At 45.4% G+C, this 23745-nt stretch overlaps 36 non-coding genes across 36 annotated transcripts; all 36 read right to left on the bottom strand.

The window, feature by feature from the left end:
* Positions 1 to 449: 449 nt before the first annotated feature.
* TRNAA-CGC (transfer RNA alanine (anticodon CGC)) lies at positions 450 to 521 on the bottom strand. The gene has a single exon. It is a non-coding gene; the product is annotated as a tRNA-Ala (tRNA).
* Positions 522 to 648: 127 nt separating this feature from the next.
* On the bottom strand, positions 649 to 720 carry TRNAA-UGC (transfer RNA alanine (anticodon UGC)). Its single transcript has one exon. It is a non-coding gene; the product is annotated as a tRNA-Ala (tRNA).
* Positions 721 to 1240: 520 nt separating this feature from the next.
* Positions 1241 to 1312, bottom strand: TRNAA-CGC (transfer RNA alanine (anticodon CGC)). Its single transcript has one exon. It is a non-coding gene; the product is annotated as a tRNA-Ala (tRNA).
* Positions 1313 to 1439: 127 nt separating this feature from the next.
* TRNAA-UGC (transfer RNA alanine (anticodon UGC)) lies at positions 1440 to 1511 on the bottom strand. Its single transcript has one exon. It is a non-coding gene; the product is annotated as a tRNA-Ala (tRNA).
* Positions 1512 to 2031: 520 nt separating this feature from the next.
* On the bottom strand, positions 2032 to 2103 carry TRNAA-CGC (transfer RNA alanine (anticodon CGC)). The gene has a single exon. It is a non-coding gene; the product is annotated as a tRNA-Ala (tRNA).
* A 127-nt stretch (positions 2104 to 2230) lies between these two features.
* On the bottom strand, positions 2231 to 2302 carry TRNAA-UGC (transfer RNA alanine (anticodon UGC)). Its single transcript has one exon. It is a non-coding gene; the product is annotated as a tRNA-Ala (tRNA).
* Positions 2303 to 2822: 520 nt separating this feature from the next.
* TRNAA-CGC (transfer RNA alanine (anticodon CGC)) lies at positions 2823 to 2894 on the bottom strand. Its single transcript has one exon. It is a non-coding gene; the product is annotated as a tRNA-Ala (tRNA).
* Positions 2895 to 3613: 719 nt separating this feature from the next.
* Positions 3614 to 3685, bottom strand: TRNAA-CGC (transfer RNA alanine (anticodon CGC)). Its single transcript has one exon. It is a non-coding gene; the product is annotated as a tRNA-Ala (tRNA).
* A 4555-nt stretch (positions 3686 to 8240) lies between these two features.
* On the bottom strand, positions 8241 to 8312 carry TRNAA-UGC (transfer RNA alanine (anticodon UGC)). Its single transcript has one exon. It is a non-coding gene; the product is annotated as a tRNA-Ala (tRNA).
* Positions 8313 to 8832: 520 nt separating this feature from the next.
* On the bottom strand, positions 8833 to 8904 carry TRNAA-CGC (transfer RNA alanine (anticodon CGC)). The gene has a single exon. It is a non-coding gene; the product is annotated as a tRNA-Ala (tRNA).
* Positions 8905 to 9031: 127 nt separating this feature from the next.
* Positions 9032 to 9103, bottom strand: TRNAA-UGC (transfer RNA alanine (anticodon UGC)). Its single transcript has one exon. It is a non-coding gene; the product is annotated as a tRNA-Ala (tRNA).
* A 520-nt stretch (positions 9104 to 9623) lies between these two features.
* On the bottom strand, positions 9624 to 9695 carry TRNAA-CGC (transfer RNA alanine (anticodon CGC)). Its single transcript has one exon. It is a non-coding gene; the product is annotated as a tRNA-Ala (tRNA).
* Positions 9696 to 10414: 719 nt separating this feature from the next.
* Positions 10415 to 10486, bottom strand: TRNAA-CGC (transfer RNA alanine (anticodon CGC)). The gene has a single exon. It is a non-coding gene; the product is annotated as a tRNA-Ala (tRNA).
* A 127-nt stretch (positions 10487 to 10613) lies between these two features.
* On the bottom strand, positions 10614 to 10685 carry TRNAA-UGC (transfer RNA alanine (anticodon UGC)). The gene has a single exon. It is a non-coding gene; the product is annotated as a tRNA-Ala (tRNA).
* Positions 10686 to 11205: 520 nt separating this feature from the next.
* On the bottom strand, positions 11206 to 11277 carry TRNAA-CGC (transfer RNA alanine (anticodon CGC)). The gene has a single exon. It is a non-coding gene; the product is annotated as a tRNA-Ala (tRNA).
* A 127-nt stretch (positions 11278 to 11404) lies between these two features.
* On the bottom strand, positions 11405 to 11476 carry TRNAA-UGC (transfer RNA alanine (anticodon UGC)). The gene has a single exon. It is a non-coding gene; the product is annotated as a tRNA-Ala (tRNA).
* Positions 11477 to 11996: 520 nt separating this feature from the next.
* On the bottom strand, positions 11997 to 12068 carry TRNAA-CGC (transfer RNA alanine (anticodon CGC)). Its single transcript has one exon. It is a non-coding gene; the product is annotated as a tRNA-Ala (tRNA).
* Positions 12069 to 12195: 127 nt separating this feature from the next.
* TRNAA-UGC (transfer RNA alanine (anticodon UGC)) lies at positions 12196 to 12268 on the bottom strand. Its single transcript has one exon. It is a non-coding gene; the product is annotated as a tRNA-Ala (tRNA).
* A 520-nt stretch (positions 12269 to 12788) lies between these two features.
* On the bottom strand, positions 12789 to 12860 carry TRNAA-CGC (transfer RNA alanine (anticodon CGC)). The gene has a single exon. It is a non-coding gene; the product is annotated as a tRNA-Ala (tRNA).
* A 719-nt stretch (positions 12861 to 13579) lies between these two features.
* Positions 13580 to 13651, bottom strand: TRNAA-CGC (transfer RNA alanine (anticodon CGC)). The gene has a single exon. It is a non-coding gene; the product is annotated as a tRNA-Ala (tRNA).
* Positions 13652 to 13778: 127 nt separating this feature from the next.
* On the bottom strand, positions 13779 to 13850 carry TRNAA-UGC (transfer RNA alanine (anticodon UGC)). Its single transcript has one exon. It is a non-coding gene; the product is annotated as a tRNA-Ala (tRNA).
* A 516-nt stretch (positions 13851 to 14366) lies between these two features.
* TRNAV-CAC (transfer RNA valine (anticodon CAC)) lies at positions 14367 to 14438 on the bottom strand. Its single transcript has one exon. It is a non-coding gene; the product is annotated as a tRNA-Val (tRNA).
* Positions 14439 to 14565: 127 nt separating this feature from the next.
* Positions 14566 to 14637, bottom strand: TRNAA-UGC (transfer RNA alanine (anticodon UGC)). Its single transcript has one exon. It is a non-coding gene; the product is annotated as a tRNA-Ala (tRNA).
* A 520-nt stretch (positions 14638 to 15157) lies between these two features.
* On the bottom strand, positions 15158 to 15229 carry TRNAA-CGC (transfer RNA alanine (anticodon CGC)). Its single transcript has one exon. It is a non-coding gene; the product is annotated as a tRNA-Ala (tRNA).
* Positions 15230 to 15948: 719 nt separating this feature from the next.
* TRNAA-CGC (transfer RNA alanine (anticodon CGC)) lies at positions 15949 to 16020 on the bottom strand. The gene has a single exon. It is a non-coding gene; the product is annotated as a tRNA-Ala (tRNA).
* A 127-nt stretch (positions 16021 to 16147) lies between these two features.
* TRNAA-UGC (transfer RNA alanine (anticodon UGC)) lies at positions 16148 to 16219 on the bottom strand. Its single transcript has one exon. It is a non-coding gene; the product is annotated as a tRNA-Ala (tRNA).
* Positions 16220 to 16739: 520 nt separating this feature from the next.
* TRNAA-CGC (transfer RNA alanine (anticodon CGC)) lies at positions 16740 to 16811 on the bottom strand. The gene has a single exon. It is a non-coding gene; the product is annotated as a tRNA-Ala (tRNA).
* Positions 16812 to 17728: 917 nt separating this feature from the next.
* TRNAA-UGC (transfer RNA alanine (anticodon UGC)) lies at positions 17729 to 17800 on the bottom strand. Its single transcript has one exon. It is a non-coding gene; the product is annotated as a tRNA-Ala (tRNA).
* A 520-nt stretch (positions 17801 to 18320) lies between these two features.
* On the bottom strand, positions 18321 to 18392 carry TRNAA-CGC (transfer RNA alanine (anticodon CGC)). The gene has a single exon. It is a non-coding gene; the product is annotated as a tRNA-Ala (tRNA).
* A 127-nt stretch (positions 18393 to 18519) lies between these two features.
* Positions 18520 to 18591, bottom strand: TRNAA-UGC (transfer RNA alanine (anticodon UGC)). Its single transcript has one exon. It is a non-coding gene; the product is annotated as a tRNA-Ala (tRNA).
* A 510-nt stretch (positions 18592 to 19101) lies between these two features.
* On the bottom strand, positions 19102 to 19173 carry TRNAA-CGC (transfer RNA alanine (anticodon CGC)). Its single transcript has one exon. It is a non-coding gene; the product is annotated as a tRNA-Ala (tRNA).
* Positions 19174 to 20091: 918 nt separating this feature from the next.
* On the bottom strand, positions 20092 to 20163 carry TRNAA-UGC (transfer RNA alanine (anticodon UGC)). The gene has a single exon. It is a non-coding gene; the product is annotated as a tRNA-Ala (tRNA).
* A 520-nt stretch (positions 20164 to 20683) lies between these two features.
* Positions 20684 to 20755, bottom strand: TRNAA-CGC (transfer RNA alanine (anticodon CGC)). The gene has a single exon. It is a non-coding gene; the product is annotated as a tRNA-Ala (tRNA).
* A 917-nt stretch (positions 20756 to 21672) lies between these two features.
* Positions 21673 to 21744, bottom strand: TRNAA-UGC (transfer RNA alanine (anticodon UGC)). The gene has a single exon. It is a non-coding gene; the product is annotated as a tRNA-Ala (tRNA).
* A 718-nt stretch (positions 21745 to 22462) lies between these two features.
* On the bottom strand, positions 22463 to 22534 carry TRNAA-UGC (transfer RNA alanine (anticodon UGC)). Its single transcript has one exon. It is a non-coding gene; the product is annotated as a tRNA-Ala (tRNA).
* Positions 22535 to 23054: 520 nt separating this feature from the next.
* TRNAA-CGC (transfer RNA alanine (anticodon CGC)) lies at positions 23055 to 23126 on the bottom strand. The gene has a single exon. It is a non-coding gene; the product is annotated as a tRNA-Ala (tRNA).
* Between the last annotated feature and the right edge of the window lie 619 nt (positions 23127 to 23745).

Raw genomic sequence — 23745 nt, 5'->3', positions numbered from 1 at the left:
TCAAATCGCTGAACCACCTTGAGAAAAAAACTCTGTGAATTCTTAGAGATACATCAGCTGACCTATTCAAGCTTCCGGCACGACACTCCAACTCGGTTTTCTGATGATACCAAGTAGAGACTCTGAAGCTTGTCCTTAATGCAAAGCTATTGCACATTTCCCACTTTAATCAGGCTAGAGAAAGTTTCCTATATTTGCCTGTGCTATTGATTTGTGCAAAGTTTGTTGAAAGTCCAGTTCCCATTGAAAACATTTTACTGGGTGGTAAAGTGTTGCCCTTGTCTTAGGTTGCATGCAGTCTTTAGAATCTGCCGCAGCAAAAAGCCTCGTCCTGCTATGTGACCTGGCAAATAAGCTAGTTGAAGCGTCAAAGATTCCTTGCGAGTCTTGACGACACTACTAAGCGTGAGTGTGTTTGCTAAAGCTTTCTAGCCATATTAGGAAAAGTTTGGAGATGCTGGGGGTTGAACCCAGGACCTCATACATGCGAAGCATGCGCTCTACCACTGAGCTACATCCCCAAAAGTCTCCTAGTGGGATGGAGCACTGACAAGTAATTCTTTCACCGAGTGACTGCAGGAACCACATAAGGAGAAGGAAAAGTAGTCACCTGTAGGAAGTGCATCCTTTGCACGTAAACCCAGGCCATGGAGATGCCGGGGATTGAACCCGGGGCCTCACACATGCAAAGCGTGCGCTCTACCACTGAGCTACATCCCCGTTATTTGCACCACTTTCAGAAACTTGCAGGAAACGGGTCAAGATTTTTGCAGACAAGGGTTGGCATTTATTCAAATCGCTGAACCACCTTGAGAAAAAAACTCTGTGAATTCTTAGAGATACATCAGCTGACCTATTCAAGCTTCCGGCACGACACTCCAACTCAGTTTTCTGATGATACCAAGTAGAGACTCTGAAGCTTGTCCTTAATGCAAAGCTATTGCACATTTCCCACTTTAATCAGGCTAGAGAAAGTTTCCTATATTTGCCTGTGCTATTGATTTGTGCAAAGTTTGTTGAAAGTCCAGTTCCCATTGAAAACATTTTACTGGGTGGTAAAGTGTTGCCCTTGCCTTAGGTTGCATGCAGTCTTTAGAATCTGCCGCAGCAAAAAGCCTCGTCCTGCTATGTGACCTGGCAAATAAGCCAGTTTAAGCGTCAAAGATTCCTTGCGAGTCTTGACGACACTACTAAGCGTGAGTGTGTTTGCTAAAGCTTTCTAGCCATATTAGGAAAAGTTTGGAGATGCTGGGGGTTGAACCCAGGACCTCATACATGCGAAGCATGCGCTCTACCACTGAGCTACATCCCCAAAAGCCTCCCAGTGGGATGGAGCACTGACAAGTAATTCTTTCAACGAGTGACTGCAGGAACCACATAAGGAGAAGGAAAAGTAGTCACCTGTAGGAAGTGCGTCCTTTGCACGTAAACCCAGGCCATGGAGATGCCGGGGATTGAACCCGGGGCCTCACACATGCAAAGCGTGCGCTCTACCACTGAGCTACATCCCCGTTATTTGCACCACTTTCAGAAACTTGCAGGAAACGGGTCAAGATTTTTGCAGACAAGGGTTGGCATTTATTCAAATCGCTGAACCACCTTGAGAAAAAAACTCTGTGAATTCTTAGAGATACATCAGCTGACCTATTCAAGCTTCCGGCACGACACTCCAACTCGGTTTTCTGATGATACCAAGTAGAGACTCTGAAGCTTGTCCTTAATGCAAAGCTATTGCACATTTCCCACTTTAATCAGGCTAGAGAAAGTTTCCTATATTTGCCTGTGCTATTGATTTGTGCAAAGTTTGTTGAAAGTCCAGTTCCCATTGAAAACATTTTACTGGGTGGTAAAGTGTTGCCCTTGCCTTAGGTTGCATGCAGTCTTTAGAATCTGCCGCAGCAAAAAGCCTCGTCCTGCTATGTGACCTGGCAAATAAGCCAGTTTAAGCGTCAAAGATTCCTTGCGAGTCTTGACGACACTACTAAGCGTGAGTGTGTTTGCTAAAGCTTTCTAGCCATATTAGGAAAAGTTTGGAGATGCTGGGGGTTGAACCCAGGACCTCATACATGCGAAGCATGCGCTCTACCACTGAGCTACATCCCCAAAAGTCTCCTAGTGGGATGGAGCACTGACAAGTAATTCTTTCACCGAGTGACTGCAGGAACCACATAAGGAGAAGGAAAAGTAGTCACCTGTAGGAAGTGCATCCTTTGCACGTAAACCCAGGCCATGGAGATGCCGGGGATTGAACCCGGGGCCTCACACATGCAAAGCGTGCGCTCTACCACTGAGCTACATCCCCGTTATTTGCACCACTTTCAGAAACTTGCAGGAAACGGGTCAAGATTTTTGCAGACAAGGGTTGGCATTTATTCAAATCGCTGAACCACCTTGAGAAAAAAACTCTGTGAATTCTTAGAGATACATCAGCTGACCAATTCAAGCTTCCGGCACGACACTCCAACTCGGTTTTCTGATGATACCAAGTAGAGACTCTGAAGCTTGTCCTTAATGCAAAGCTATTGCACATTTCCCACTTTAATCAGGCTAGAGAAAGTTTCCTATATTTGCCTGTGCTATTGATTTGTGCAAAGTTTGTTGAAAGTCCAGTTCCCATTGAAAACATTTTACTGGGTGGTAAAGTGTTGCCCTTGCCTTAAGTTGCATGCAGTCTTTAGAATCTGCCGCGGAAAAAAGCCTCGTCCTGCTATGTGACCTGGCAAAGAAGCCAGTTTAAGCGTCAAAGATTCCTTGCGAGTCTTGACGACACTACTAAGCGTGAGTGTGTTTGCTAAAGCTTTCTAGCCATAATAGGAAAAGTTTGGAGATGCTGGGGGTTGAACCCAGGACCTCATACATGCGAAGCATGCGCTCTACCACTGAGCTACATCCCCAAAAGTCTCCTAGTGGGATGGAGCACTGACAAGTAATTCTTTCACCGAGTGACTGCAGGAACCACATAAGGAGAAGGAAAAGTAGTCACCTGTAGGAAGTGCGTCCTTTGCACGTAAACCCAGGCCATGGAGATGCCAGGGATTGAACCCGGGGCCTCACACATGCAAACCATGCGCTCTACCACTGAGCTACATCCCCGTTATTTGCACCACTTTCAGAAACTTGCAGGAAACGGGTCAAGATTTTTGCAGACAAGGGTTGGCATTTATTCAAATCGCTGAACCACCTTGAGAAAAAAACTCTGTGAATTCTTAGAGATACATCAGCTGACCAATTCAAGCTTCCGGCATGACACTCCAACTCGGTTTTCTGATGATACCAAGTAGAGACTATGAAGCTTGTCCTTAATGCAAAGCTATTGCACATTTCCCACTTTAATCAGGCTAGAGAAAGTTTCCTATATTTGCCTGTGCTACTGATTTGTGCAAAGTTTGTTGAAAGTCCAGTTCCCATTGAAAACATTTTACTGGGTGGTAAAGTGTTGCCCTTGCCTTAGGTTGCATGCAGTCTTTAGAATCTGCCGCGGCAAAAAGCCTCGTCCTGCTATGTGACCTGGCAAAGAAGCCAGTTTAAGCGTCAAAGATTCCTTGTGAGTCTTGACGACACTACTAAGCGTGAGTGTGTTTGCTAAAGCTTTCTAGCCATATTAGGAAAAGTTTGGAGATGCTGGGGGTTGAACCCAGAACCTCATACATGCGAAGCATGCGCTTTACCACTGAGCTACATCCCCAAAAGTCTCCTAGTGGGATGGAGCACTGACAAGTAATTCTTTCACCGAGTTACATAGTTACATAGTTATTAAGGTTGAAGGAAGACTGTAAGTCCATCTAGTTCAACCCATAGCCTAACCTAACATGCCCTAACATGTTGATCCAGGGGAAGGCAAAAAAACCCCATGTGGCAAAGAGTAACTCCACCATGGGGAAAAAAATTCCTTCCCGACTCCACATACGGCAATCAGACTAGTTCCCTGGATCAACGCCTTATCAAGGAATCTAGTGTATATACCCTGTAACATTATACTTTTTCAGAAAGGTATCCAGTCCCCTCTTAAATTTAATTAATGAATCACTCATTACAACATCATACGGCAGAGAGTTCCATAGTCTCACTGCTCTTACAGTAAAGAATCCGCGTCTGTTATTATGCTTAAACCTTCTTTCCTCCAGACGTAGAGGATGCCCCCTTGTCCCTGTCTCAGGTCTATGATTAAAAAGATCATCAGAAAGGTCTTTGTACTGTCCCCTCATATATTTATACATTAACATAAGATCACCCCTTAGTCTTCGTTTTTCCAAACTAAATAGCCCCAAGTGTAATAACCTATCTTGGTATTGCAGACCCCTCAGTCCTCTAATAACCTTGGTCGCTCTTCTCTGCACCCGCTCCAGTTCAGCTATGTCTTTCTTATACACTGGAGACCAGAACTGTGCACAGTATTCTAAGTGTGGTCGAACTAGTGACTTGTATAGAGGTAAAATTATGTTCTCCTCATGAGCATCTATGCCTCTTTTAATACATCCCATTATTTTATTTGCCTTTGTAGCAGCTGCCTGACACTGGCCACTGAATATGAGTTTGTCATCCACCCATACACCCAGGTCTTTTTCATTGACGGTTTTGCCCAGAGTTTTAGAATTAAGCACATAGTTATACATCTTATTACTTCTACCCAAGTGCATGACCTTACATTTATCCCCATTAAAGCTCATTTGCCATTTATCAGCCCAAGCTTCTAGTTTACATAAATCATCCTGTAATATAAAATTGTCCTCCCCTGTATTGATTACCCTGCAGAGTTTAGTGTCATCTGCAAATATTGAAATTCTACTCTGAATGCCCCCTACAAGGTCATTAATAAATATGTTAAAAAGAAGAGGGCCCAATACTGACCCCTGTGGTACCCCACTGCTAACCGTGACCCAGTCCGAGTGTGCTCCATTAATAACCACCCTTTGTTTCCTATCCCTGAGCCAGCTCTCAACCCACTTACACATATTTTCCCCTATCCCCATTACTCTCATTTTATGTAACAACCTTTTGTGTGGCACCGTATCAAAAGCTTTGGAAAAGTCCATATATACTACGTCCACTGGGTTCCCTTGGTCCAGTCCGGAACTTACCTCTTCATAGAAGCTGATCAAATTAGTCTGACATGAACGGTCCCTAGTAAACCCGTGCTGATACTGGGTCATGAGGTTATTCCTCTTCAGATACTCCAGTATAGTATCCCTTAGAATGCCCTCCAGGATTTTACCCACAGTAGAGGTTAAACTTACTGGCCTATAATTACCGAGTTCAGTTTTTGCCCCTTTTTTGAATATTGGCACCACATTTGCTATACGCCAGTCCTGTGGTACAGACCCTGTTATTATGGAGTCTTTAAAGATTAAAAATAATGGTCTATCAATGACTGTACTTAGTTCCTGCAGTACTCGGGGGTGTATCCCATCCGGGCCCGGAGATTTGTCAATTTTAGTTATTTTTAGACGCCGCTGTACTTCCTGCTGGGTTAAGCAGGTGACATTTAATGGGGAATTATTATCACTAGTCATATTGGCTGCCATGGGATTTTCTTTTGTAAATACTGATGAAAAAAAGTCATTTAGCATATTGGCTTTTTCCTCATCCTCATCCACCATTTCACCCAGACTATTTTTAAGGGGGCCAACACTGTCATTTTTTAGTTTCTTACTATTTATATAGTTAAAGAATATTTTGGGATTATTTTTACTCTCTCTGGCAATGAGTCTCTCTGTCTCAATCTTTGCTGCCTTGATTTGCTTTTTACAGAATGTATTTAATTTTCTGTATTTATTTAATGCCTCCTCACTACCTACTTCCTTTAATTCTCTAAATGCTTTCTTTTTGTCCCTTATTGCGCCCCTTACAGCTCTATTTAGCCATATTGGTTTCCTCCTATTTCTAGTATGTTTATTCCCATACGGTATATACTGTGCACAGGTCCTATCCAGGATGCCAATAAACGTCTCCCATTTTCTTTGTGTATTTTTGTGTCTCAGGATATCGTCCCAGTTAATTGCACCAAGATCTTCTCTCATCCGTTGGAAATTTGCCCTCCTGAAGTTTAGTGTCCTTGTCACCCCCCTTCTACCCATCTTATTAAAGGTTACATGAAAACTTATTATTTTGTGATCACTATTCCCCAAGTGACCCCCAACCCTTATATTTGATATGCGGTCTGGCCTGTTGGTTAATATTAGGTCTAGCAGTGCCCCCCTCCTTGTTGGGTCCTGAACCAGTTGTGAAAGGTAATTGTCTCTCATAGTTGTCAAAAACCGATTACCTTTACTGGAACTGCAGGTTTCTGTTCCCCAATCTATTTCAGGATAGTTGAAGTCCCCCATAATAATGACTTCTCCTTGAGTCGCAGCTTCATCTATTTGCTTTACGAGGATATTCTCCATTGCTTCCATTAGTTTTGGAGATTTATAACAAACCCCTATCAGTAATTTAATTTTTTTTTCCCCTCCCCTTATCTCCACCCACAGAGACTCTACATTTTCATTAGATTCACCTATATTATCACGCAGGATGGGTTTTAAGGTCGATTTTACATACAGACACACCCCACCCCCTCGCTTATCTGTACGGTCATTTCTGAAAAGGCTATAGCCCTGCAAGTTAACAGCCCAGTCATGGCTCTCATCCAGCCACGTCTCAGATATCCCCACCATGTCATAATTATGCTCCAACAACATTAGTTCTAATTCATCCATTTTGTTGGCGAGGCTTCTGGCATTAGTATACATGCACTTGATGTTACTCTCTGTACCTCTATTCTTTCTTAAATTACTAACTGTTCTAACCCCACCCCCCATGCCTCCGCCACCCCCAACTTCCTTATTTGTGCCCAGGTCTCTATCTGCACTATCTTCCCCTCCTATAAAATGAATACCCTCCCCCCAATCCCTAGTTTAAACACTCCTCCAACCTTCTAACCATTTTCTCCCCCAGCACAGCTGCACCTTCCCCATTGAGGTGCAGCCCGTCCCTAGCGTAGAGCCTGTAGCCAACTGAGAAGTCGGCCCAGTTCTGCAGGAACCCAAACCCCTCCTTCCTACACCAATTCTTGAGCCACTTATTAACCTCCCTAATCTCCCGTTGCCTCTCTGGCGTGGCACGTGGTACAGGCAGTATTTCGGAAAATACCACGTTGGAGGTCCTTGCTTTCAGCTTGCAGCCTAATTCCCTGAAATCATCTTTAAGGACCTTCCACCTACCTCTAACTTTGTCATTTGTGCCAATGTGCACCATGACCGCTGGGTCCTCACCAGCCCCTCCCAGTAATCTGTCCACCCGATCAGCGATGTGTCGGACTCGAGCGCCAGGTAGGCAGCACACCGTCCGACGATCCCTGTCTTTGTGACAGATTGCCCTATCTGTTCCCCTAATAATTGAGTCCCCCACTACCAGCACCTGTCTGGCCTGCCCTGCTCTCCTTTTTCCCTCCTTACTGGAGCAGTCACTCCTCCGGCTTTCAGAGGACATGCCTGGCTGCAGCAGTGCTACCCCTGCACTGGCACCCCCCTCATCTGCCAACTTAGCAAACTTATTGGGGTGTGCCAGATCAGGACTAGCCTCCCTGGCACTCTTCCCTCTACCCCGCCTTCTATCTGTCACCCAGCTAACTGCCACACTGTCCTGCAGCTCCATCCTACCATCCCCCTCCTCATCTATCCCATTGAGCGTCTGCTCTGTGAGCAGAAGACTCCTCTCCATATTGTCTATGGATCTCAGTGTTGCCAGCTGCACATTTAGATCCAGTATCTGGGTTTCCAAATGCACAATGTGCTCACATCTCGCACAGCAGTATGCACCCTCGACCGGCTGGTCAAGGACTGCATACATGTGGCAAGATGTACACTGGATGGCATTAACAATTGTGGAGCACATTTCCTAATGGGGATTGCACCACACAGAAACGTTAATTAAAAATAAATACAAAGTATTAATTAAACCAAAAAAAACAAAAACAAAAAAAAAAAAACAGAAGCAATTTCTCCCTTGGAAACTCCCTGATTCCAAAGTCACTGAATCACAAGTCACACACTTACCGCCGTTCACACTTACGCTCAGGTCACACTCACTGTGCTGAAGATTTATAGATTTTTTTTTTTTTTCTCTCTCTATCTCCCCTCAACAGCAATCCACCTTGCTGTTCAGATGCACTTCCAAAAAGGACGTGACTGCAGGAACCACATAAGGAGAAGGAAAAGTAGTCACCTGTAGGAAGTGCGTCCTTTGCACGTAAACCCAGGCCATGGAGATGCCGGGGATTGAACCTGGGGCCTCACACATGCAAAGCGTGCGCTCTACCACTGAGCTACATCCCCGTTATTTGCACCACTTTCAGAAACTTGCAGGAAACGGGTCAAGATTTTTGCAGACAAGGGTTGGCATTTATTCAAATCGCTGAACCACCTTGAGAAAAAAACTCTGTGAATTCTTAGAGATACATCAGCTGACCAATTCAAGCTTCCGGCACGACACTCCAACTCGGTTTTCTGATGATACCAAGTAGAGACTCTGAAGCTTGTCCTTAATGCAAAGCTATTGCACATTTCCCACTTTAATCAGGCTAGAGAAAGTTTCCTATATTTGCCTGTGCTACTGATTTGTGCAAAGTTTGTTGAAAGTCCAGTTCCCATTGAAAATATTTTACTGGGTGGTAAAGTGTTGCCCTTGCCTTAGGTTGCATGCAGTCTTTAGAATCTGCCGCGGCAAAAAGCCTCGTCCTGCTATGTGACCTGGCAAAGAAGCCAGTTTAAGCGTCAAAGATTCCTTGTGAGTCTTGACGACACTACTAAGCGTGAGTGTGTTTGCTAAAGCTTTCTAGCCATATTAGGAAAAGTTTGGAGATTCTGGGGGTTGAACCCAGGACCTCATACATGCGAAGCATGCGCTTTACCACTGAGCTACATCCCCAAAAGTCTCCTAGTGGGATGGAGCACTGACAAGTAATTCTTTCACCGAGTGACTGCAGGAACCACATAAGGAGAAGGAAAAGTAGTCACCTGTAGGAAGTGCGTCCTTTGCACGTAAACCCAGGCCATGGAGATGCCGGGGATTGAACCCGAGGCCTCACACATGCAAAGCGTGCGCTCTACCACTGAGCTACATCCCCGTTTTTTGCACCACTTTCAGAAACTTGCAGGAAACGGGTCAAGATTTTTGCAGACAAGGGTTGGCATTTATTCAAATCGCTGAACCACCTTGAGAAAAAAACTCTGTGAATTCTTAGAGATACATCAGCTGACCAATTCAAGCTTCCGGCACGACACTCCAACTCGGTTTTCTGATGATACCAAGTAGAGACTCTGAAGCTTGTCCTTAATGCAAAGCTATTGCACATTTCCCACTTTAATCAGGCTAGAGAAAGTTTCCTATATTTGCCTGTGCTACTGATTTGTGCAAAGTTTGTTGAAAGTCCAGTTCCCATTGAAAACATTTTACTGGGTGGTAAAGTGTTGCCCTTGCCTTAGGTTGCATGCAGTCTTTAGAATCTGCTGCGGCAGAAAGCCTCGTCCTGCTATGTGACCTGGCAAAGAAGCCAGTTTAAGCGTCAAAGATTCCTTGCGAGTCTTGACGACACTACTAAGCGTGAGTGTGTTTGCTAAAGCTTTCTAGCCATATTAGGAAAAGTTTGGAGATGCTGGGGGTTGAACCCAGGACCTCATACATGCGAAGCATGCGCTCTACCACTGAGCTACATTCCCAAAAGTCTCCTAGTGGGATGGAGCACTGACAAGTAATTCTTTCACCGAGTGACTGCAGGAACCGCATAAGGAGAAGGAAAAGTAGTCACCTGTAGGAAGTGCGTCCTTTGCACGTAAAACCAGGCCATGGAGATGCCGGGGATTGAGCCCGGGGACTCACACATGCAAAGCGTGCGCTCTACCACTGAGCTACATCCCCGTTATTTGCACCACTTTCAGAAACTTGCAGGAAACGGGTCAAGATTTTTGCAGACAAGGGTTGGCATTTATTCAAATCGCTGAACCACCTTGAGAAAAAAACTCTGTGAATTCTTAGAGATACATCAGCTGACCTATTCAAGCTTCCGGCACGACACTCCTACTCGGTTTTCTGATGATACCAAGTAGAGACTCTGAAGCTTGTCCTTAATGCAAAGCTATTGCACATTTCCCACTTTAATCAGGCTAGAGAAAGTTTCCTATATTTGCCTGTGCTATTGATTTGTGCAAAATTTGTTGAAAGTCCAGTTCCCATTGAAAACATTTTACTGGGTGGTAAAGTGTTGCCCTTGCCTTAGGTTGCATGCAGTCTTTAGAATCTGCCGCGGCAAAAAGCCTCGTCCTGCTATGTGACCTGGCAAAGAAGCCAGTTTAAGCGTCAAAGATTCCTTGCGAGTCTTGACGACACTACTAAGCGTGAGTGTGTTTGCTAAAGCTTTCTAGCCATATTAGGAAAAGTTTGGAGATGCTGGGGGTTGAACCCAGGACCTCATACATGCGAAGCATGCGCTCTAGCACTGAGCTACATCCCCAAAAGTCTCCTAGTGGGATGGAACACTGACAAGTAATTCTTTCACCGAGTGACTGCAGGAACCACATAAGGAGAAGGAAAAGTAGTCACCTGTAGGAAGTGCGTCCTTTGCACGTAAACCCAGGCCATGGAGATGCCGGGGATTGAACCTGGGGCCTCACACATGCAAAGCGTGCGCTCTACCACTGAGCTACATCCCCGTTATTTGCACCACTTTCAGAAACTTGCAGGAAACGGGTCAAGATTTTTGCAGACAAGGGTTGGCATTTATTCAAATCGCTGAACCACCTTGAGAAAAAAACTCTGTGAATTCTTAGAGATACATCAGCTGACCTATTCAAGCTTCCGGCACGACACTCCAACTCGGTTTTCTGATGATACCAAGTAGATACTCTGAAGCTTGTCCTTAATGCAAAGCTATTGCACATTTCCCACTTTAATCAGGCTAGAGAAAGTTTCCTATATTTGCCTGTGCTATTGATTTGTGCAAAGTTTGTTGAAAGTCCAGTTCCCATTGAAAACATTTTACTGGGTGGTAAAGTGTTGCCCTTGCCTTAGGTTGCATGCAGTCTTTAGAATCTGCCACAGCAAAAAGCCTCGTCCTGCTATGTGACCTGGCAAATAAGCCAGTTTAAGCGTCAAAGATTCCTTGCGAGTCTTGACGACACTACTAAGCGTGAGTGTGTTTGCTAAAGCTTTCTAGCCATATTAGGAAAAGTTTGGAGATGCTGGGGGTTGAACCCAGGACCTCATACATGCGAAGCATGCGCTCTACCACTGAGCTACATCCCCAAAAGTCTCCTAGTGGGATGGAGCACTGACAAGTAATTCTTTCACCGAGTGACTGCAGGAACCACATAAGGAGAAGGAAAAGTAGTCACCTGTAGGAAGTGCGTCCTTTGCACGTAAACCCAGGCCATGGAGATGCCGGGGATTGAACCCGGGGCCTCACACATGCAAAGCGTGCGCTCTACCACTGAGCTACATCCCCGTTATTTGCACCACTTTCAGAAACTTGCAGGAAACGGGTCAAGATTTTTGCAGACAAGGGTTGGCATTTATTCAAATCGCTGAACCACCTTGAGAAAAAAACTCTGTGAATTCTTAGAGATACATCAGCTGACCAATTCAAGCTTCCGGCACGACACTCCAACTCGGTTTTCTGATGATACCAAGTAGAGACTCTGAAGCTTGTCCTTAATGCAAAGCTATTGCACATTTCCCACTTTAATCAGGCTAGAGAAAGTTTCCTATATTTGCCTGTGCTACTGATTTGTGCAAAGTTTGTTGAAAGTCCAGTTCCCATTGAAAACATTTTACTGGGTGGTAAAGTGTTGCCCTTGCCTTAGGTTGCATGCAGTCTTTAGAATCTGCCGCGGCAAAAAGCCTCGTCCTGCTATGTGACCTGGCAAAGAAGCCAGTTTAAGCGTCAAAGATTCCTTGTGAGTCTTGACGACACTACTAAGCGTGAGTGTGTTTGCTAAAGCTTTCTAGCCATATTAGGAAAAGTTTGGAGATGCTGGGGGTTGAACCCAGGACCTCATACATGCGAAGCATGCGCTTTACCACTGAGCTACATCCCCAAAAGTCTCCTAGTGGGATGGAGCACTGACAAGTAATTCTTTCACCGAGTGACTGCAGGAACCACATAAGGAGAAGGAAAAGTAGTCACCTGTAGGAAGTGCGTCCTTTGCACGTAAACCCAGGCCATGGAGATGCACGGGGATTGAACCCGGGGCCTCACACATGCAAAGCGTGCGCTCTACCACTGAGCTACATCCCCGTTATTTGCAACACTTTCAGAAACTTGCAGGAAACGGGTCAAGATTTTTGCAGACAAGGGTTGGCATTTATTCAAATCGCTGAACCACCTTGAGAAAAAAACTCTGTGAATTCTTAGAGACACATCAGCTGACCTATTCAAGCTTCCGGCACGACACTCCAACTCGGTTTTCTGATGATACCAAGTAGAGACTCTGAAGCTTGTCCTTAATGCAAAGCTATTGCACATTTCCCACTTTAATCAGGCTAGAGAAAGTTTCCAATATTTGCCTGTGCTATTGATTTGTGCAAAGTTTGTTGAATGTCCAGTTCCCATTGAAAACATTTTACTGGGTGGTAAAGTGTTGCCTTTGCCTCAGGTTGCATGCAGTCTTTAGAATCTGCCGCGGCAAAAAGCCTCGTCCTGCTATGTGACCTGGCAAAGAAGCCAGTTTAAGAGTCAAAGATTCCTTGCGAGTCTTGACGACACTACTAAGCGTGAGTGTGTTTGCTAAAGCTTTCTAGCCATATTAGGAAAAGTTTGGAGATGCTGGGGGTTGAACCCAGGACCTCATACATGCGAAGCATGCGCTCTACCACTGAGCTACATCCCCAAAAGTCTCCTAGTGGGATGGAGCACTGACAAGTAATTCTTTCACCGAGTGACTGCAGGAACAACATAAGGAGAAGGAAAAGTAGTCACCTGTAGGAAGTGCGTCCTTTGCACGTAAAACCAGGCCATGGAGATGCCGGGGATTGAGCCCGGGGCCTCACACATGCAAAGCGTGCGCTCAACCACTGAGCTACATCCCCGTTATTTGCACCACTTTCAGAAACTTGCAGGAAACGGGTCAAGATTTTTGCAGACAAGGGTTGGCATTTATTCAAATCGCTGAACCACCTTGAGAAAAAAACTCTGTGAATTCTTAGAGATACATCAGCTGACCTATTCAAGCTTCCGGCACGACACTCCAACTCGGTTTTCTGATGATACCAAGTAGAGACTCTGAAGCTTGTCCTTAATGCAAAGCTATTGCACATTTCCCACTTTAATCAGGCTAGAGAAAGTTTCCTATATTTGCCTGTGCTATTGATTTGTGCAAAATTTGTTGAAAGTCCAGTTCCCATTGAAAACATTTTACTGGGTGGTAAAGTGTTGCCCTTGCCTTAGGTTGCATACAGTCTTTAGAATCTGCCGCGGCAAAAAGCCTCGTCCTGCTATGTGACCTGGCAAAGAAGCCAGTTTAAGCGTCAAAGATTCCTTGCGAGTCTTGACGACACTACTAAGCGTGAGTGTGTTTGCTAAAGCTTTCTAGCCATATTAGGAAAAGTTTGGAGATGCTGGGGGTTGAACCCAGGACCTCATACATGCGAAGCATGCGCTCTACCACTGAGCTACATCCCCAAAAGTCTCCTAGTGGGATGGAGCACTGACAAGTAATTCTTTCACCGAGTGACTGCAGGAACCACATAAGGAGAAGGAAAAGTAGTCACCTGTAGGAAGTGCGTCCTTTGCACGTAAACCCAGGCCATGGAGATGCCGGGGATTGAACCCGGGGCCTCACACATGCAAAGCGTGCGCTCTACCACTGAGCTACATCCCCGTTATTTGCACCACTTTCAGAAACTTGCAGGAAACGGGTCAAGATTTTTGCAGACAAGGGTTGGCATTTATTCAAATCGCTGAACCACCTTGAGAAAAAAACTGTGAATTCTTAGAGATACATCAGCTGACCAATTCAAGCTTCCGGCACGACACTCCAACTCGGTTTTCTGATGATACCAAGTAGAGACTCTGAAGCTTGTCCTTAATGCAAAGCTATTGCACATTTCCCACTTTAATCAGGCTAGAGAAAGTTTCCTATATTTGCCTGTGCTACTGATTTGTGCAAAGTTTGTTGAAAGTCCAGTTCCCATTGAAAACATTTTACTGGGTGGTAAAGTGTTGCCCTTGCCTTAGGTTGCATGCAGTCTTTAGAATCTGCCGCGGCAAAAAGCCTCGTCCTGCTATGTGACCTGGCAAAGAAGCCAGTTTAAGCGTCAAAGATTCCTTGTGAGTCTTGACGACACTACTAAGCGTGAGTGTTTGCTAAAGCTTTCTAGCCATATTAGGAAAAGTTTGGAGATGCTGGGGGTTGAACCCAGGACCTCATACATGTGAAGCATGCGCTCTACCACTGAGCTACATCCCCAAAAGTCTGCTGGTGGGAAGGAGCACTGACAAGTAATTCTTTCACCGAGTGACTGCAGGAACCACAGAAGGAGAAGGAAAAGTAGTCACCTGTAGGAAGTGCGTCCTTTGCACGTAAACCCAGGCCATGGAGATGCCGGGGATTGAACCCGGGGCCTCACACATGCAAAGCGTGCGCTCTACCACTGAGCTACATCCCCGTTATTTGCAGCACTTTCAGAAACTTGCAGGAAACGGGTCAAGATTTTTGCAGACAAGGGTTGGCATTTATTCAAATCGCTGAACCACCTTGAGAAAAAAACTCTGTGAATTCTTAGAGACACATCAGCTGACCTATTCAAGCTTCCGGCACGACACTCCAACTCGGTTTTCTGATGATACCAAGTAGAGACTCTGAAGCTTGTCCTTAATGCAAAGCTATTGCACATTTCCCACTTTAATCAGGCTAGAGAAAGTTTCCTATATTTGCCTGTGCTATTGATTTGTGCAAAGTTTGTTGAAAGTCCAGTTCCCATTGAAAACATTTTCCTGGGTGGTAAAGTGTTGCCCTTGCCTTAGGTTGCATGCAGTCTTTAGAATCTGCCGCGGCAAAAAGCCTCGTCCTGCTATGTGACCTGGCAAAGAAGCCAGTTTAAGAGTCAAAGATTCCTTGCGAGTCTTGTCGACACTACTAAGCGTGAGTGTGTTTGCTAAAGCTTTCTAGCCATATTAGGAAAAGTTTGGAGATGCTGGGGGTTGAACCCAGGACCTCATACATGCGAAGCATGAGTTCTACCACTGAGCTACATCCCCAAAAGTCTCCCAGTGGGATGGAGCACTGACAAGTAATTCTTTCACCGAGTGACTGCAGGAACCACATAAGGAGAAGGAAAAGTAGTCACCTGTAGGAAGTGCGTCCTTTGCACGTAAACCCAGGCCATGGAGATGCCGGGGATTGAACCCTAGGCCTCACACATGCAAAGCGTGCGCTCTACCACTGAGCTACATCCCCGTTATTTGCACCACTTTCAGAAACTTGCAGGAAACGGGTCAAGATTTTTGCAGACAAGGGTTGGCATTTATTCAAATCGCTGAACCACCTTGAGAAAAAAACTCTGTGAATTCTTAGAGATACATCAGCTGACCTATTCAAGCTTCCTGCACGACACTCCAACTCGGTTTTCTGATGATACCAAGTAGAGACTCTGAAGCTTGTCCTTAATGCAAAGCTATTGCACATTTCCCACTTTAATCAGGCTAGAGAAAGTTTCCTATATTTGCCTGTGCTATTGATTTGTGCAAAGTTTGTTGAAAGTCCAGTTCCCATTGAAAACATTTTACTGGGTGGTAAAGTGTTGCCCTTGCCTTAGGTTGCATGCAGTCTTTAGAATCTGCTGCGGCAAAAAGCCTCGTCCTGCTATGTGACCTGGCAAAGAAGCCAGTTTAAGCGTCAAAGATTCCTTGCGAGTCTTGACTACACTACTAAGCGTGAGTGTGTTTGCTAAAGCTTTCTAGCCATATTAGGAAAATTTTGGAGATGCTGGGGGTTGAACCCAGAACCTCATACATGCGAAGCATGCACTCTACCACTGAGCTACATCCCCAAAAGTCTCCCAGTGGGATAGATCACTGACAAGTAATTCTTTCACCGAGTGACTGCAGGAACCACATAAGGAGAAGGAAAAGTAGTCACCTGTAGGAAGTGCGTCCTTTGCACGTAAACCCAGGCCATGGAGATGCCGGGGATTGAACCCGGGGCCTCACACATGCAAAGCGTGCGCTCTACCACTGAGCTACATCCCCGTTATTTGCACCACTTTCAGAAACTTGCAGGAAACGGGTCAAGATTTTTGCAGACAAGGGTTGGCATTTATTCAAATCGCTGAACCACCTTGAGAAAAAAACTCTGTGAATTCTTAGAGACACATCAGCTGACCTATTCAAGCTTCCGGCATGACACTCCAACTCGGTTTTCTGATGATACCAAGTAGAGACTCTGACGCTTGTCCTTAATGCAAAGCTATTGCACATTTCCCACTTTAATCAGGCTAGAGAAAGTTTCCTATATTTGCCTGTGCTATTGATTTGTGCAAAGTTTGTTGAAAGTCCAGTTCCCATTGAAAACATTTTACTGGGTGGTAAAGTGTTGCCCTTGCCTTAGGTTGCATGCAGTCATTAGAATCTGCTGCGGCAAAAAGCCTCGTCATGCTATGTGACCTGGCAAAGAAGCCAGTTTAAGCGTCAAAGATTCCTTGCGAGTCTTGACGACACTACTAAGCGTGAGTGTGTTTGCTAAAGCTTTCTAGCCATATTAGGAAAAGTTTGGAGATGCTGGGGGTTGAACCCAGGACCTCATACATGCGAAGCATGAGTTCTACCACTGAGCTACATCCCCAAAAGTCTCCCAGTGGGATGGAGCACTGACAAGTAATTCTTTCACCGAGTGACTGCAGGAACCACATAAGGAGAAGGAAAAGTAGTCACCTGTAGGAAGTGCGTCCTTTGCACGTAAACCCAGGCCATGGAGATGCCGGGGATTGAACCCTAGGCCTCACACATGCAAAGCGTGCGCTCTACCACTGAGCTACATCCCCGTTATTTGCACCACTTTCAGAAACTTGCAGGAAACGGGTCAAGATTTTTGCAGACAAGGGTTGGCATTTATTCAAATCGCTGAACCACCTTGAGAAAAAAACTCTGTGAATTCTTAGAGATACATCAGCTGACCTATTCAAGCTTCCGGCACGACACTCCAACTCGGTTTTCTGATGATACCAAGTAGAGACTCTGAAGCTTGTCCTTAATTCAAAGCTATTGCACATTTCCCACTTTAATCAGGCTAGAGAAAGTTTCCTATATTTGCCTGTGCTATTGATTTGTGCAAAGTTTGTTGAAAGTCCAGTTCCCATTGAAAACATTTTACTGGGTGGTAAAGTGTTGCCCTTGCCTTAGGTTGCATGCAGTCTTTAGAATCTGCTGCGGCAAAAAGCCTCGTCCTGCTATGTGACCTGGCAAAGAAGCCAGTTTAAGCGTCAAAGATTCCTTGCGAGTCTTGACGACACTACTAAGCGTGAGTGTGTTTGCTAAAGCTTTCTAGCCATATTAGGAAAAGTTTGGAGATGCTGGGGGTTGAACCCAGGACCTCATACATCAAAGCATGCGCTCTACCACTGAGCTACATTCCCAAAAGTCTCTTAGTGGGATGGAGCACTGACAAGTAATTATTTCACCGAGTGACTGCAGGAACCACATGAGGAGAAGGAAAAGTAGTCACCTGTAGGAAGTGCGTCCTTTGCACGTAAACCCAGGCCATGGAGATGCCGGGGATTGAACCCGGGGCCTCACACATGCAAAGCGTGCGCTCTACCACTGAGCTACATCCCCGTTATTTGCACCACTTTCAGAAACTTGCAGGAAACGGGTCAAGATTTTTGCAGACAAGGGTTGGCATTTATTCAAATCGCTGAACCACCTTGAGAAAAAAACTCTGTGAATTCTTAGAGATACATCAGCTGACCTATTCAAGCTTCCGGCACAACACTCCAACTCGGTTTTCTGATGATACCAAGTAGAGACTCTGAAGCTTGTCCTTAATGCAAAGCTATTGCACATTTCCCACTTTAATCAGGCTAGAGAAAGTTTGCTATATTTGCCTGTGCTATTGATTTGTGCAAAGTTTGTTGAAAGTCCAGTTCCCATTGAAATCATTTTACTGGGTGGTAAAGTGTTGCCCTTGCCTTAGGTTGCATGCAGTCTTTAGAATCTGCCGCGGCAAAAAGCCTCGTCCTGCTATGTGACCTGGCAAAGAAGCCAGTTTAAGCGTCAAAGATTCCTTGCGAGTCTTGACGACACTACTAAGCGTGAGTGTGTTTGCTAAAGCTTTCTAGCCATATTAGGAAAAGTTTGGAGATGCTGGGGTTTGAACACAGGACCTCATACGTGCGAAGCATGCGCTCTACCACTGAGCTACATCCCCAAAAGTCTCCTAGTGGGATGGAGCACTGACAAGTAATTCTTTCACCGAGTGACTGCAGGAAGCACATAAGGAGAAGGAAAAGTAGTCACCTGTAGGAAGTGCATCCTTTGCACGTAAACCCAGGCCATGGAGATGCCGGGGATTGAGCCCGGGGCCTCACACATGCAAAGCGTGCGCTCTACCACTGAGCTACATCCCCGTTATTTGCACCACCTGCAGGAAACGGGTCAAGATTTTTGCAGATAAGGGTTGGCATTTATTCAAATCGCTGAACCACCTTGAGAAAAAAACTCTGTGAATTCTTAGAGATACATCAGCTGACCTATTCAAGCTTCCGGCATGACACTCCAACTCGGTTTTCTGATGATACCAAGTAGAGACTCTGAAACTTGTCCTTAATGCAAAGCTATTGCACATTTCCCACTTTAATCAGGCTAGAGAAAGTTTCCTATATTTGCCTGTGCTATTGATTTGTGCAAAGTTTGTTGAAAGTCCAGTTCCCATTGAAAACATTTTACTGGGTGGTAAAGTGTTGCCCTTGCCTTAGGTTGCATGCAGTCTTTAGCATCTGCCGCGGCAAAAAGCCTCGTCCTGCTATGTGACCTGGCAAAGAATCCAGTTTAAGCGTCAAAGATTCCTTGCGAGTCTTGACGACACTACTAAGCGTGAGTGTGTTTGCTAAAGCTTTCTAGCCATATTAGGAAAAGTTTGGAGATGCTGGGGGTTGAACCCAAGACCTCATACATGCGAAGCATGAGCTCTACCACTGAGCTACATCCCCAAAAGTCTCCTAGTGTGATGGAGCACTGACAAGTAATTCTTTCACCGAGTGACTGCAGGAACCACATAAGGAGAAGGAAAAGTAGTCACCTGTAGGAAGTGCGTCCTTTGCACGTAAACCCAGGCCATGCAGATGCCGGGGATTGAACCCAGGGCCTCACACATGCAAAGCGTGCGCTCTACCACTGAGCTACATCCCCGTTATTTGCACCACTTTTAGAAACTTGCAGGAAACGGGTCAAGATTTTTGCAGACAAGGGTTGGCATTTATTCAAATCGCTGAACCACCTTGAGAAAAAAACTCAGTGAATTCTTAGAGATACATCAGCTGACCTATTCAAGCTTCCGGCACGACACTCCAACTCGGTTTTCTGATGATACCAAGTAGAGACTCTGAAGCTTGTCCTTAATGCAAAGCTATTGCACATTTCCCACTTTAATCAGGCTAGAGAAAGTTTCCTATATTTGCCTGTGCTATTGATTTGTGCAAAGTTTGTTGAAAGTCCAGTTCCCATTGAAAACATTTTACTGGGTGGTAAAGTGTTGCCCTTGCCTTAGGTTGCATGCAGTCTTTAGAATCTGCCGCGGCAAAAAGCCTCGTCCTGCTATGTGACCTGGCAAAGAAGCCAGTTTAAGCGTCAAAGATTCCTTGGGAGTCTTGACGACACTACTAAGCGTGAGTGTGTTTGCTAAAGCTTTCTAGCCATATTAGGAAAAGTTTGGAGATGCTGGGGGTCGAACCCAGGACCTCATACATGCAAAGCATGCGCTCTACCACTGAGTTTCATCCCCAAAAGTCTCCTAGTGGGATGGAGCACTGACAAGTAATTCTTTCACTGAGTGACTGCAGGAACCACATAAGGAGAAGGAAAAGTAGTCACCTGTAGGAAGTGCATCCTTTGCACGTAAACCCAGGCCATGGAGATGCCGGGGATTGAACCCGGGGCCTCACACATGCAAAGCGTGCGCTCTACCACTGAGCTACATCCCCATTATTTGCACCACTTTCAGAAACTTGCAGGAAACGGGTCAAGATTTTTGCAGACAAGGGTTGGCATTTATTCAAATCGCTGAACCACCTTGAGAAAAAAACTCTGTGAATTCTTAGAGATACATCAGCTGACCTATTCAAGCTTCCGGCACGACACTCCAACTCGGTTTTCTGATGATACCAAGTAGAGACTCTGAAGCTTGTCCTTAATGCAAAGCTATTGCACATTTCCCACTTTAATCAGGCTAGAGAAAGTTTCCTATATTTGCCTGTGCTATTGATTTGTGCAAAGTTTGTTGAAAGTCCAGTTCCCATTGAAAACATTTTACTGGGTGGTAAAGTGTTGCCCTTGCCTTAGGTTGCATGCAGTCTTTAGAATCTGCCGCGGCAAAAAGCCTCGTCCTGCTATGTGACCTGGCAAAGAAGCCAGTTTAAGCGTCAAAGATTCCTTGCGAGTCTTGACGACACTACTAAGCGTGAGTGTGTTTGCTAAAGCTTTCTAGCCATATTAGGAAAAGTTTGGAGATGCTGGGGGTTGAACCCAGGACCTCATACATGCGAAGCATGCGCTCTACCACTGAGTTACATCCCCAAAAGTCTCCTAGTGGGATGGAGCACTGACAAGTAATTCTTTCACCGAGTGACTGCAGGAACCACATAAGGAGAAGGAAAAGTAGTCACCTGTAGGAAGTGCGTCCTTTGCACGTAAACCCAGGCCATGGAGATGCCGGGGATTGAACGCGGGGCCTCACACATGCAAAGCGTGCGCTCTACCACTGAGCTACATCCCCGTTATTTGCACCACTTTCAGAAACTTGCAGGAAACGGGTCAAGATTTTTGCAGACAAGGGTTGGCATTTATTCAAATCGCTGAACCACCTTGAGAAAAAAACTCTGTGAATTCTTAGAGATACATCAGCTGACCTGTTCAAGCTTCCGGCACGACACTCCAACTCGGTTTTCTGATGATACCAAGTAGAGACTCTGAAGCTTGTCCTTAATGCAAAGCTATTGCACATTTCCCACTTTAATCAGGCTAGAGAAAGTTTCCTATATTTGCCTGTGCTATTGATTTGTGCAAAGTTTGTTGAAAGTCCAGTTCCCATTGAAAACATTTTACTGGGTGGTAAAGTGTTGCCCTTGCCTTAGGTTGCATGCAGTCTTTAGAATCTGCCGCGGCAAAAAGCCTCGTCCTGCTATGTGACCTGGCAAAGAAGCCAGTTTAAGCGTCAAAGATTCCTTGCGAGTCTTGACGACACTACTAAGCGTGAGTGTGTTTGCTAAAGCTTTATAGCCATATTAGGAAAAATTTGGAGATGCTGGGGTTGAACCCAGGACCTCATACATGCAAAGCATGCGCTCTACCACTGAGCTACATCCCCAAAAGTCTCCCAGTGGGATGGAGCACTGACAAGTAATTATTTCACCGAATGACTGCAGGAACCACATAAGGAGAAGGAAAAGTAGTCACCTGTAGGAAGTGCGTCCTTTGCACGTAAACCCAGGCCATGGAGATGCCGGGGATTGAACTCGGGGCCTCACACATGCAAAGCGTGCGCTCTACCACTGAGCTACATCCCCATTATTTGCACCACTTTCAGAAACTTGCAGGAAATGGGTCAAGATTTTTGCAGACAAGGGTTGGCATTTATTCAAATCGCTGAACCACCTTGAGAAAAAAACTCTGTGAATTCTTAGAGATACATCAGCTGACCTATTCAAGCTTCCGGCACGACACTCCAACTCGGTTTTCTGATGATACCAAGTAGAGACTCTGAAGCTTGTCCTTAATGCAAAGCTATTGCACATTTCCCACTTTAATCAGGCTAGAGAAAGTTTCCTATATTTGCCTGTGCTATTGATTTGTGCAAAGTTTGTTGAAAGTCCAGTTCCCATTGAAAACATTTTACTGGGTGGTAAAGTGTTGCCCTTGCCTTAGGTTGCATGCAGTCTTTAGAATCTGCCGCGGCAAAAAGCCTCGTCCTGCTATGTGACCTGGCAAAGAAGCCAGTTTAAGCGTCAAAGATTCCTTGCGAGTCTTGACGACACTACTAAGCGTGAGTGTGTTTGCTAAAGCTTTATAGCCATATTAGGAAAAATTTGGAGATGCTGGGGTTGAACCCAGGACCTCATACATGCAAAGCATGCGCTCTACCACTGAGCTACATCCCCAAAAGTCTCCCAGTGGGATGGAGCACTGACAAGTAATTATTTCACCGAGTGACTGCAGGAACCACATAAGGAGAAGGAAAAGTAGTCACCTGTAGGAAGTGCGTCCTTTGCACGTAAACCCAGGCCATGGAGATGCCGGGGATTGAACTCGGGGCCTCACACATGCAAAGCGTGCGCTCTACCACTGAGCTACATCCCCATTATTTGCACCACTTTCAGAAACTTGCAGGAAATGGGTCAAGATTTTTGCAGACAAGGGTTGGCATTTATTCAAATCGCTGAACCACCTTGAGAAAAAAACTCTGTGAATTCTTAGAGATACATCAGCTGACCTATTCAAGCTTCCGGCACGACACTCCAACTCGGTTTTCTGATGATACCAAGTAGAGACTCTGAAGCTTGTCCTTAATGCAAAGCTATTGCACATTTCCCACTTTAATCAGGCTAGAGAAAGTTTCCTATATTTGCCTGTGCTATTGATTTGTGCAAAGTTTGTTGAAAGTCCAGTTCCCATTGAAAACATTTTACTGGGTGGTAAAGTGTTGCCCTTGCCTTAGGTTGCATGCAGTCTTTAGAATCTGCCGCGGCAAAAAGCCTCGTCCTGCTATGTGACCTGGCAAAGAAGCCAGTTTAAGCGTCAAAGATTCCTTGCGAGTCTTGACGACACTACTAAGCGTGAGTGTGTTTGCTAAAGCTTTCTAGCTATATTAGGAAAAGTTTGGAGATGCTGGGGGTTGAACCCAGGACCTCATACATGCGAAGCATGCGCTCTACCACTGAGCTACATCCCCAAAAGTCTCCCAGTGGGATGGAGCACTGACAAGTAATTCTTTCACCGAGTGACTGCAGGAACCACATAAGGAGAAGGAAAAGGAGTCACCTGTAGGAAGTGCGTCCTTTGCACGTAAACCCAGGCCATGGAGATGCCAGGGATTGAACCCGGGGCCTCACACATGCAAAGCATGCGCTCTACCACTGAGCTACATCCCCGTTATTTGCACCACTTTCAGAAACTTGCAGGAAACGGGTCAAGATTTTTGCAGACAAGGGTTGGCATTTATTCAAATCGCTGAACCACCTTGAGAAAAAAACTCAGTGAATTCTTAGAGATACATCAGCTGACCTATTCAAGCTTCCGGCACGACACTCCAACTCGGTTTTCTGATGATACCAAGTAGAGACTCTGAAGCTTGTCCTTAATGCAAAGCTATTGCACATTTCCCACTTTAATCAGGCTAGAGAAAGTTTCCTATATTTGCCTGTGCTATTGATTTGTGCAAAGTTTGTTGAAAGTCCAGTTCCCATTGAAAACATTTTACTGGGTGGTAAAGTGTTGCCCTTGCCTTAGGTTGCATGCAGTCTTTAGAATCTGCCGCGGCAAAAAGCCTCGTCCTGCTATGTGACCTGGCA

Source organism: Ranitomeya variabilis, chromosome 1 (genome assembly GCF_051348905.1).
Source record: "Ranitomeya variabilis isolate aRanVar5 chromosome 1, aRanVar5.hap1, whole genome shotgun sequence".
Classification (NCBI taxonomy): domain Eukaryota; kingdom Metazoa; phylum Chordata; class Amphibia; order Anura; family Dendrobatidae; genus Ranitomeya; species Ranitomeya variabilis.
This window is presented reverse-complemented; position numbering and strand designations above follow the sequence as displayed.